General features: G+C 40.1%; 1 long non-coding RNA gene across 3 annotated transcripts in view; it reads right to left on the bottom strand.

The window, feature by feature from the left end:
• The window catches only part of LOC147153244 (uncharacterized), a 138,388-nt gene that overhangs the window by 1,279 nt on the left and 124,508 nt on the right, over positions 1-12,601 (bottom strand). The window lies entirely within an intron of this gene.

The raw sequence follows: 12,601 nt of genomic DNA, 5'->3' as shown, positions 1-12,601 counted from the left end.
TTACTGCAAATCTCTTCAGAGTGAGGGCTTTTAAATCGATAAGGTCATTTATTTTAATTATGTTGTAAATTAAAGAGTTATCCTGCAAAGAAATATTGAAGAACGAAAGTGTGGACAACTGAAAAGGGGATATGTACTAAACTTTAACATCATGACATAAACATCTTCATGGGTCAGTTACCATTCAAAGTGAGAGTTCCAGCATTGACACCTAGGGATAACACTTTCGACCACCCCACATTATGAATTGCTAAAAAGAAACTCCTCCAGCTGCGGTAGAACAGAACCAAATCCTGTACAGACAATTAAACATGGCCCACCTTCCTATTTACTCCAACCTACTTCAGTCAAGCTGTCCAAATAGTGTTTGTGCACAACAAGATGAAAATTGTGTCGTTAAACGGTGTTTCGGTTGCTTCTCTAGAGACCACCTTGAACATAAGAGGCCTGATCTGTGTCCCAAAAGCACATCTCTGACTGGAAGAAAGCTCATCAGATGGAAAACATTAAAATGGCAATTGACTTCCACAGCAATGCAGTCACAGTGTCACAGGGGGATGCAGTAATTGTGAGTTGAATGAGGCATTGTGTTAAACTGTTCTTTATAATTATGATTGTTATTATTGTTGTTCTTGGTATTAGTGTTGTTAAAACCAGCAGCAGTAGCAGTAGTATTTTGTCCTTTAGGCATTCTGCAATCTCACTCAGACTTGTGGCGACAAATGATTGGACTCAGATGGCATCGGTATGGAAACAAGGCGGCATTGAAATAGCTGCAGAGAAGGAAGCAAACATACAGATGGTCCATCTCTCGACACATCAGCGCAGCCATTCAGCTGTCAGACTCAGATGAATTATGTTGATATGAAGAAAAAGAAAAAACAATTAAGTACTTGGTGCCAACAGCGCTATGCGATTTACTCTGCTGATTTAAGTGCAAGCTAAGTGAAAATCCAAAAAGTCTTGCAAACATGCAATATGCTGGCTCCACAGCCCGCTGCACACCAAGCAACACGATCAGAATTGATTTGAGATCTTGAAGATAGTTTTCATGATTGACTATAGTAAATGTATTTATCATTTTATATGTACCATATTATTTCTTTTCACGAAGGTCCACTTCAGCCGCGTCACTGGCAGGCATAGCATACGCTATTGCCTGCAGGTTGACCAACATGGTTGTTCTTTGGCTCATGTCCGATTTAGTGGCTATATCAAATACCCCATTTTCAGACAGTCTACTTTTCAAGTGATGTATCACTAAATCTATATTCACCGAACACCTGAAATGAAAGGCATGCCCCCATAACACAGGTGAACAACTACCAAATGTCAACAAAGGAGGAAACAATCAGTTTGGTTTGCATTGACTTTCGATTTACTGCATTGTGTTTAAAAATTGGAATATTCTCTAAGTAGAAGATGTATCCCAGCTGTCAGCCTACAATGTAGTCTCATTGGCTGATATCCCATTCATGGGTGATTTTTTTTTTTTTTTTTTTTTTTTTTATCAAATCATATTTGATCATATTGAATGCCCAATTTGGATTTGAGGATTCAGATGCTAAGCATTCCAAGCATTTATGAATGCTTACACTGCCTTCACATATATCCCAACTGGACCACAAGGGACAGAAAAAAAAACAATCGAAACTGTGTCTCTTGAAGTGTAGTGTAAACCCCATGGACGACGGATTAGTGAGTAACATCATTCAAGTAAATCCGTGACAACATGCCCTTATAGACTGGTCCTCCAACCTGATTAAGATTTATTTATTTATTTATTCATTCATTTATGAATAAAATATTTAAAATGTTGTATTAAGACACAAGTATTCTAAATTGGCTATTATTTTTGGGATATCTTTTCATTGCATAAACACAAAGTGAAATTAGTTGGTGCGTCGTTTGCTGCTAAAATAGCAATATTGCAATATACATACTTCGATATTGTGGAGGGTGTTTTGCGGGAATTTCGTTTGGATGTGAGAATGTGCTGGCTGTATTCCAATTGCGTTCTTCTTACACCATAGACACTCAAACACGTGTCCTGCTTTGTGCACTTGGAGCAGAAAACATGGCTTTGTCGAAACTGCTCCCACAAAGTTGAAGGCATACAATATTCCAAAATGTCACGACTGGAGCGAATAAGACATATAGAGTATTGATTGTTTGATTAATGCATGTGTTTTGTCCATATAGTGAATGTCGTTCACACTAGAAAGTACTAGAGGATGTTGCAACATATTGCAGGGAACAAAGCCATTCCACACACCTTGTTTTAATAGGAAGCTTATCAGTTGAGAAATCTCAGGAAATTGCAGGCTACTTGCTTTATTAGCACTGCTGGCTCGCCCAGACTCTTGATAAAGCATTTTGTTTTAATTAGGCCCGATTCCACACTCCAGCAGGGATGACCTGGTATTACGCTCAAGTGCCTGACGAGCCAATGAGCTGCTGCTCCTTCGTGCATTGCAATCATTCCTCACCAGCGCTCATCTCAGGGGCCCGGGACCGAATCAAAGGAGTCTATATTAAGCAGAACCAAATTGTTCAACACAGTAATCGCCTACATATTTTTTCATTTCTTTACCCAGTCACACTTCGAAAATGAAATGGGGTGGGGGGGGACTTAAGCATTATTCTGCATACCAATGAGAAACCTTGGATATCCTTCATGGATTTCATTGTTTTAATGTGTTTAAATAATAAATATTACTGTGCTCAGTAATAGGTTGGCAACCAGTTTAAGTAAGGTGTACCAGCCTCTCATCAAATTTGGATGGGCTCATGTGTGACCCTGGACACGACAAGCGGTTAAAAAAAAAAAAGGATCGATCGATTGCTACGGTACATTATTGCCATTTTTTGTTCCGCTAGGGACCATATGTGTCCTCAATCAAATTTTGATTGACTTTATAAAATAATTGTGTTTTAAAAATGCTTGAAAATAAAAAAGCTGCCCCATTTTCCACATAAGGAAAAAGGCATTTGTTGCTGTGTTGCAATCAGAAGGAGTCAAACTCAGAATGTACTAAACCAAATGAATGGGGTGCTAGTCAAAGCACTAAATTGACTTTCATAAGTCTGTAGTACTACTGCTGCAGAATCTAAATACTAAAATACTGTAAGTATTTGGATTATTAATTAACTAACTAACTAATGATGGTTGGCTACCATACTGGCCAATAACTGTTTTTCATGTTCGGAAGATTTGTCTTAGCTAGCAATACATTTCCAAATTAAAACAGTTACACTAGTAGGCACTATTGTGTCTACTGTATCTATGGATGAATTTCCACTGAGTGGTTCAAGTGAAAATGTCAATGTTTTATTCTCATGTGGAACAGATCAAATGTACATCATAACAGGATAAATGGGGACACTCGCAAATCTTAAGATCAGATTTGGACCAAATGTCGATAAAATCAGATGTCTGGCATTGTAGCGTATGCGTAGATCGGTTAAACTCAGTCAATAATACCTTGACGTCATTGACAGGCACCAATCAGTGACGTACACACGCACATCTGCCCAAACAACACGACATATCAAAAACACCCACTGTCAATCTAAACTGCAGCACAAACAGAGAAAATATGGTACATCAAAGGTGTGTCAATCTTTAATTAAGAAAATTGCTGTGGAGTAATGCAGAGGTATTCACTTTAATCAACGGGTAAGGAAAAGTTAGCCGAGGCCCAAATTAAACTGTTCAGTATGTTGTCATTGTTTCTTCCACATCGTTTTTTTTTTTTTTGGGGGGGGGGATTCCTTGCCCTCCTGGGGGTTAAGATCAGGGGATGTCATTAATATTTGTCAACCGTGGGCATGTGGAGCCCTTTGAGATGTTTCTATGGTAAAGGCTATAGAAATAAATTTGACTTGGCTTTCTTACGAGCAGTTTGAGTGACTTTGCATGCCTGTTGCTTCATGTTCATTTCTACACTTGCTGGATGCTGAAAAGTGAATGCAAGAAGTCATGAACGCATCTCACTTCAACAAGTATTAATAAAGTTAAGAGTGAGCAACCAAGTCTGAACTGGCCGTCGAACATAGCGGGCAGATGCACGGTGGGCTGCCCCCTCTTGGGGCCATTGTGGTGCTGTTTAAATGTTAGTTTTCTAAAGAAATATACATATGGAGTCATATCAAAGGATGCATTTTTGTAAGGGTCTGTCTTGAGAATAGAATGTTTGATTCTGACAGTCAACCTAAAATAATGCAATTATTTACACACCACAACAAGCAAACAAAGTGGCCAAGAAGTTATTAAATCATACACATTCATAATACTAACAGGAGTAAACCTAATTAAAAAGCAGCGTTGAGAATTGTGAAGAATCGAGAGATTTGTATGTCATTGTGCCTTTTGGATATGACTTCAATGAACGTGCCATTAATTGGAATATACAAAACAGTGTCAGTTCTGATTGGCTGTTAGCTACCAAATGCAAATTGCATAATATAGAAGTAGACAATAAGCAAAAAAGGGGCAAATAAAATGATCTAGTAAATTAAGCTTACCAAACCTGGCTTTTTACTTAGACTGGATCCTGCTTGTTTTATGGGTGTGTTCTGGATATTGTGTGCATTTTCTTTCATGAATCTTTGACTGTGGATGATATGAGAAACAATGATTTCGCAGTTACTGAGGTGGTTGCAAGCATGCATGAATGCGTGTACATGTGTGCGTCCGCCGTTTAAGACAAAAATGTCAGGCTGATATTTAGTGCTAGTCCATCCCTGTTAGCAACTACTAACTTTTTGTAACTTAAAACAGTGTCCCTCTACATTTATATAAGTTTTTTACAAAATTAGCAAGTTAAAAAAAAACTCATTAGCAAAAACATCCATACCTGGTTACTTTAGAACAACTCATGTGTGACCTCATCTAATTTGCTTCACTCCAAATCAGAGAGGATAAGATAGTTAGAAGACAAGGCAATTATATCCAATGTTACACTGCCACCATGCTTGATCTCTCAGGTTTTGGTGGGGTGTGGGGTGTGGGGGGGGGGGGGGGGGGTTGTGGTGGACTGGTGGTGGGAGACGATGACTGATGAGAGCTTAGCAGCATCTTGAGAGCCGCGCTGTTCCAAGACAGGGATTTAGTAAGTGTGCCTGCCTGCCAGTCCGTCCACAGGATAGCGCCCAATCACTGTGATACCTTAATCCAGCCTGGCCTTTCACACGGGGGCGGCCCCATCGCTTGATATGAAATGTAAATGGGGGGGGATTGAAGGTGTCGATAGGGAAATGTCACCATCACAATCTGGCATACTCATTAAATCAAGAAATACAAAGAAAAAGGACACGGCAAAGCCGTGTCCCCCAATTAATCTGTCACCACATAGGTCCGGAATCAAGGCTATAAACCGAGTTGAATGATGTCAAGAAGGGGTGTGGCCTGGTGGCAATTATTGCATTTCTGCCTCAAAGCTAAGCATAATATGTGTAAAAAAATAGGAAGAAAGATGAGTCAACCTTGTTCTTGTGGTTATCCATCCACCCATTATCTATACCGCTCTATCCTCACGAGGGTCGCAGGGGGTGCTGGAGCCTATCCCAGCTGTCATTGGGCAGTAGGCGGGGGACACCCCGAACTGGTTGCGAGCCAATCAGAGAGCACACAGAGACAAACAAACACACACTCACAGTCGCACTTAGGGGCAACCCAGAGTGATCAATTAACCTAGCATGCATGTTTTTGGAATGTGGGAGGAAACTGGAGTAGTCTGAGAAAACACACGCAGGCACGGGGAGAACATGCAAAACTCCACACAAGAAGGCCGGGGCCAGAATCGAACCCACGACCTCTGAACTCTGAGGCGGACATGCTAACCAGTCGTCGCTAATGTGCCACCCCTTCTTGTGTTCAGTTAAAAATAAAAACACTCAGCCATCACTACAGTGGAATAGTCATATCAGAACAGCAGTCTCACTTCACACATGTTTTCCTCAATTACGTTTTTGTGTTATCCTTTCTATTTTTCAAGTTTTCAAGACTTTATAATACATTTGATGGATATTGGTCACGTTGGGCGGCACGGTGGTCGACTGGTTAGCACGTCCGCCTCACAGTTCAGAGGTCGTGGGTTCGATCCCGGCTCCGGCCTCCCTGTGTGGAGTTTGCATGTTCTCCCCGTGCCTGCGTGGGTTTTCTCCGGGCACTCCGGTTTCCTCCCACATTCCAAAAACATGCATGGTAAGTTGATTGGATACTCTAAATTGCCCCTAGGTGTGATTGTGAGTGCGGATGTTTGTCTCTGTGTGCCCTGCGATTGGCTGGCAACCAGTTCAGGGTGTCCCCCGCCTACTGCCCAAAGACAGCTGGGATAGGCTCCAGCACGCCCCGCGACCCTTGTGAGGAGAAGCGGTACAGATAATGGATGGATGGATGGTCACGTTGGCAGCACGGTGAACCTGCATGGAGTACGCATGCTTGTCTGGGTTTTCTCCAGGTACTTCAAAAACATGCATGTTTCATTCATTGAAGACAACAAATAACACCATTAACGTAACGATCGGTTCTGACATGTGAAAGTCTCACTACCTCGAACCAGATGACTGGGTTCAAACCACCTGAGCTGTGATAGGCAGCAAGACGCCGCAGGGCATCAGGACTGCCAGAAAATATGTAGAAGAAGGAACAGCAGAAATAGACGAACCTTCCGGTTTCTTCCTAAAAGACTGTCACTTCACTTCACAATCTCGCCTGTGAATCCGTGGCTCAGTAGAAAACTCTGAACCCACGCATAAACATTTGTAAAATACTGAACATTTAGGATTGCCGGCGCGACTGATTTCTGTTTATTACATCTACACAACAAATTGATGGATGACTAATTTTGAAATCATAAGCTAGGTAAAACGTCTCTACCTATTCACTCAATTTTAAAAGGGGCATTTAAAAAAAAAAATATGCATGCAATATTTCAACGTTTTTATAAGTGAAGACAATTTGCAATTTTAGTACTTTATGAAGAAACGTGAAGTTATCAATCATAGTTCGTTTTCGCAGGCCACATTAAATTACGTGTGGCCTTGAGATTGACACTTACGCTTTAAGTGGACACGATTATCTGTAACTGCCTTTTTAAACAACCAGACACATTTTGGGACATGGTGTTTATGGTAAGTTGAAGTCAAAATACATGTTCATCAATTTAAACGTAAATGATCTTCTTTGCATAATAGCGTTAGCAGTAGCTGTGCAGCAGAGCATACTGTATATCGGTGGTTAAATTCGAAAAAAAATATATACTGTATATTCCTCATAGATTTACCTTTACTTATCAACCAGATTCTAATATTTATATAAGCTTTTCACTCTTTCAGCAGTTGAGCCTCCTCCAAGTAAAGCTTCATGTATCTTATTGCTTTTTAAACCACATGCCTCAATCATTCCCCTCTTTGCATCGCAAATCTAATTCCAATTAATTCAGTTCATTCAAGTTTCACCCCTCAAACAAGCACTGAGGCCCTGAACGTATTCAGTCGGAGTTGTGTGCTATCATTATCAATTAAAAAAGGACATTAAATCGCACACATAGCCCGAGGAGCGACTTTAAAATTCCTCATTTACTCTCCCAAAAGCATTTCTCGCACATATTGGCTCTACGGCAAACTTTCATCGAACGCAAAGCAGGTGTAAGTGTAACATTCAATACAGCACTTTCCAAAGTGTATCACTTTCACATATGATGGATGAAAGCCTCACACTCAATTGATTCTAACTGATGGCTACCATCAAATAAATTCTCATCTGGTTATGTGTTTGACAGTGAATCATTTTCAATTCTTTTTTAGTTTGCACAGGGTGGGGTTATCATTATCAGTCTTGTTGCAATTCATCAACAGTATACAATGTACACAACTACTAGTTGTTTTGCTATATGCTACATTGCGGCCTTGATAATGTAATAGTAGTGTTTTATCTTTGTGACAAATTTGATGTGATCAGAATGAATTTGATCATTCGTATTTTTGCCACGTGATTTTTATTATGTGCAATGTAATATTATTGCATACAGTATACAGTACTGTAATTTGCCATTATATGCAATATGTTTTGTATGTTTTGAAAAAAATATCATTAGGATATTCTTTTCAGTAGCCTGTTTTAACAGCTACTTTATAACATTAAAGCCAGAACACTATGCTACTTTAAAAAATAAATAAATGAAACACCTTTGCTGCACTAGTTAAGGAGTCCAAGAAAATCAATATGCATTCTTTAAGCTCTTCAATAGTGACACATTTTAGCCGATCTTCAGACTAAATATACGACTTATTGTTGTACTGTATGTCAAGAGCAAGAAAAAGAGGTTCTTTGAAAGATATCTTACTGTTGCTATGATTACTGCATGGACTTCTGATCTACGACATCTCCGTGATTATTGTGCTGTTACTGCAAAGCATATTGGTAGCCTACGTGTTTTTTTTTTTCTTTCAAGCATGGATGCAATTCAAGAATTTCTCAGTTTTGTATCTGACTGTTTTTACCTCCCTATAGGTGATTTATGATGGGTAGATATAAGCAGACATGGACATTCCGTCAGAACTGACGGTACAGTACGTCAGTGACGGATTGACGGACGCCTGTTTAGCTGGCAGCTGACGAATGAGGGGAAACTTTCGAAACAGACTAATCACAGAAGTGTAGTCACAGAAGTGTAGTCGTCACGAATCAGGTCAAGTACCAACGGACCTTTCGGTCCATCACTGACAAATGCCTGTTTTGCTGATGACTGGCAGAAACACCCCCTGCCTGTCTCGTGTGTTTGTTTGCAGGGCTGAATACAAGCAGTGGGGGTGGACTGACGGACTGGCGATACATGGACGGGCGGACCGGGAACAATTACTGATGGAAGCGCGGTTAAAATAACATGAAGGACTGACCAATTGACGGTCAGTTTGGTTCGGCTTGGAAAAATGACAGACTGATGATGATGACAGACGTGTGCCAAAGCTGCTAACGATAATGACGAATGACAGACCGGCAACATTTTGTAAATTGCCCACTTCTGGATACGGGTAGACACTCTTCCATGGATGTTTCCATTAAAGTTTGATTTTCATTCTGTTTGACTACAGGTACTGTAATTGGAAGAAAGATTTTAACACATTTTGCCATGTGTATTCAGTGTTAAAAGCTATAATGTCAAACAAAATGTGATTTGATTTAGCATGTATATTTAATAATTTTCGAAATTCACCCCATCCATCTATTTTAGCAATTAGGTAGTTGTTCGCAGATAAACTTCAGAGGAGATGTCACTGCTGCCATTTTAATTTATTCACGAACGGATGGACTAAATGAGTAACATTAGGCATATAAATCAACACCGGATTTGCCTCAGCATGCACAGATAATCATTTTTGCTTTTTTGTTGTTTTGCTTATTACGAGCTGCATTCTCATCAGTAATTTGTAAAAAAACAGCTTGTTGGGGACACCCGGTGTATCTGTGCGCAACTTGCACTCAGCACTGTATGATGGCAATTAAATGTTTATGAGGGCCATCAGGCCCACGTCCTCTCACGGTTTTGCGACTCTAGCAGGAATCACGGAATGGTCATTTAATTTTGCTGTAAAGTGGTTAAGCCAGGTTGGGCCATTTGAGAGTCATTTTTGCAAACCTATCTACACAATAAAGACGTTCATAAGCAGAGGTGGGCATTCCGTTTTTCCGACGTTTTTTGGGGGGTGGGTTTGGGTATGAATTGATGGACTGACGGACTGAGTGGCGGACTTCTGACGGTCTACCTGACGGATTTAAGTGAAGGACTGATGAATGGTGGACGGTGAGCCAGGCCGCTGACAGATGACGAATGACGGACCAGGACAATTTAGTAAAATGCCCACCTCTGTTAATCAGTGTATTTTGAGCAAAATTCCAAAAAAAACATGCTCTTTTCAGGTCAAATTCAGAAGATTCCTCGCTCCAAAATATAAATTGTGGGTGGTTATTCATGCTGAAGCACATCAGATCAGACCTCGGTCTTTGATTCCGACAACAGTGTAGTGTCATTCACTGACCTACTTGAATTTAAAGAAAAAAACTAATGGCATCTGAGCTTTAAAGGATTTATGCATAGTTCTACAAAGCTGAAAGTGAAAAATGTCCAACAAAGAAAGTGCCATGAGTACTCAATTTCTACTTGCATAATCTCACCAAGACAAAGCAAAAGAAAGAACGGTACATTTTTGAAAAATGTGAACAAGCAAAAGAAATATGATATTTTTGTCTGACATACCTCTTGTTTTGCATATCACTCGTCGTCAGAGTGGATCCTCGTCCCTCCGAAATCATCACTTTTCAGGAGACTCCAACAACAGCATGTTTGTTCAACCATTAACATTCCATCATTAAAAAGAGCATGCCATTTTCAACACCTTAGATTGGTCATTAATTTGTAAAATAACACCAACACCTGTGAACTGATCACTAGATTTGTGAAAAAATATGAAATTGACCAAATTGAGAAACAGAAGGTATTGGCCCAAAGCCAATAATATGGAACATAATGTACCTGTAATGACAGGCAACTCTGTAATCTCCCATTTTTCTCAAATGCTGCATTCGCGTACCAAACTTTCTATTCATGTGCACTATCTTGCAACCCAATATGTTAAATATGTATGATATTTTGCAGCCATATGAGACGTAAAACTGGGAAATCATCATAGAAATTGAGGAGTCTAAATCCGCTAACATTAAATGTATGTGATAAGAGGTTATCGCGGTCACTGTTCGACTTCTCCTCAATTCTCTGGCAGGCAGAATAAGGTGCCATAGGTGTTGATTCGCCCAACATCGGCTTGAATCCTGAGTGACGGCTAGAGGCTAGTGATTGACGTCATGATTACTACTCACATGCTCCGTGTGTCAGTGCGCCGGCCCCATGGCACTGACCTCTGATAAGAAAGCAACACACATAAAGAGGTGCAAGGAGAGTGTCGGGGCGTGCAGGGATGTCAAATTCCTTATTGCGTTTGAAAATTTGCTCCGGAAAGTCATTTAATGGGAGCTGGCGAGCGCCACATTCCTAATGGGAAAAAGCATGGGGGCATGCTACTCTGCGTCCCCTCCGAGAGTTTTAGAGTTAATGGAGCTGCGAGTACATTAGCGGACACACGGCATCATTGTCACGGATACAAGTGTATGGCACATCTCTTGACAGTCTTGTAGATCATCCATTTCTGACCCTCCCTTTCCAAACCGCATTGAGCATAGGATTATAATTGAATCACTCATAATCATTATGACTATTCACCCTTGGATATGTATTTCCATCTGTGTCATTATGACAATGTCAAACTAACCTCCATACAAATAGACATTCTTACAAGATATGACACTTGGGTATCAAGCAAACAAGTTGATTTTGTCTGACCACATGTTGCACTTTTATGTATTATACGTCCAAAAGAGACACCATAAAGCAGGCTATATGGAATATCATTCGTGAAGACGTCAAGCTTTCAACATGACACCTCCACAGTCCGCTCCCTAGTGAAATATTATCCAATTGTTGTGGGGGGGGAAAGGACATTTCAGACAACAGCAGGCAGAAAGGTGCGCAGTATGCCTTTGAAGGTTACAACCATCATATCAAAGTGACACAAGGAAATGATGAAAAACAAATAAAGATCAAAGCTAACACATACAGACCACAAAGCTAAAGTGAACCATTGACAACCGAACCTAAAATACAACGATATTAAAAAGCAGCTATTCTTGTGAAGCTGGCTATCTCTACTATTTACCAGAGTTGGGCATTTTACTACAAATTGAGCGTGTGTCATTCGTCATCCGTCAGCAGTATGGGTACTCTTCCATCGTCCGTCATTCGCCTTTTTTTTCCGGAGGGGAAAAATAATACCCGGCAACTTAAATGCTGGAGGGGGGCACAAGTTTTTATCAGTGCTAATCAGGGCCTACAAAGGACCACACACTTCTTAACCACATGTATGAAAAAAACAAAAAGTTATGGACAAAATATGTGCAAAAAATGTGCTCTTAACACATTGCAATTTTCATAATACGCTTCTCAATGCATGTATAAAAGATCCATTATCCTAACCCAACAACAAAGGGTTTGAAGCAAACAACAAACTAACCACATACTGTGATTTATTTTTTTGCAATGCGAAGGGCTCTCTTGCATAAAAATTACCATTAAAGAATGGCACAAAACTGCTGAACAAGAAACCACCATTAAACGCACAACTCATCTTGTACATTTTTTTCACAAAAATCAGGTAAGTCTAAATTTTAATATTGTTGATGTTATATGTTTATGCTGCATATCATTCCAAATCCACCACAAAATTTATTAGGCCACTTTTTCCCCTGGATCCCCCCCGCCCCCCATTACCCCCATTGCATTTCAATGGACATCAATTATATGCAGATTTTCACTCTGTGAGCCAGCGCTGTCCCTATGCCTCACGAATAGCGGAGGTCCACTAAACTAGTTTTTTATGGTGGCAACAGTTTGACACTGATTAATTCTATTTCATCTATTTCCATGAGAAAAAAATATTGAAAATTGGAACAAATCTGAGTACCTCCAGCGTTCCACCGTAGTAG

The sequence above is a fragment of the Filicampus tigris genome, chromosome 1, assembly GCF_054856515.1.
Source record: "Filicampus tigris isolate MCC_2025a chromosome 1, RoL_Ftig_1.0, whole genome shotgun sequence".
In the NCBI taxonomy this organism is placed as follows: Eukaryota; Metazoa; Chordata; class Actinopteri; order Syngnathiformes; family Syngnathidae; genus Filicampus; species Filicampus tigris.
This window is presented reverse-complemented; position numbering and strand designations above follow the sequence as displayed.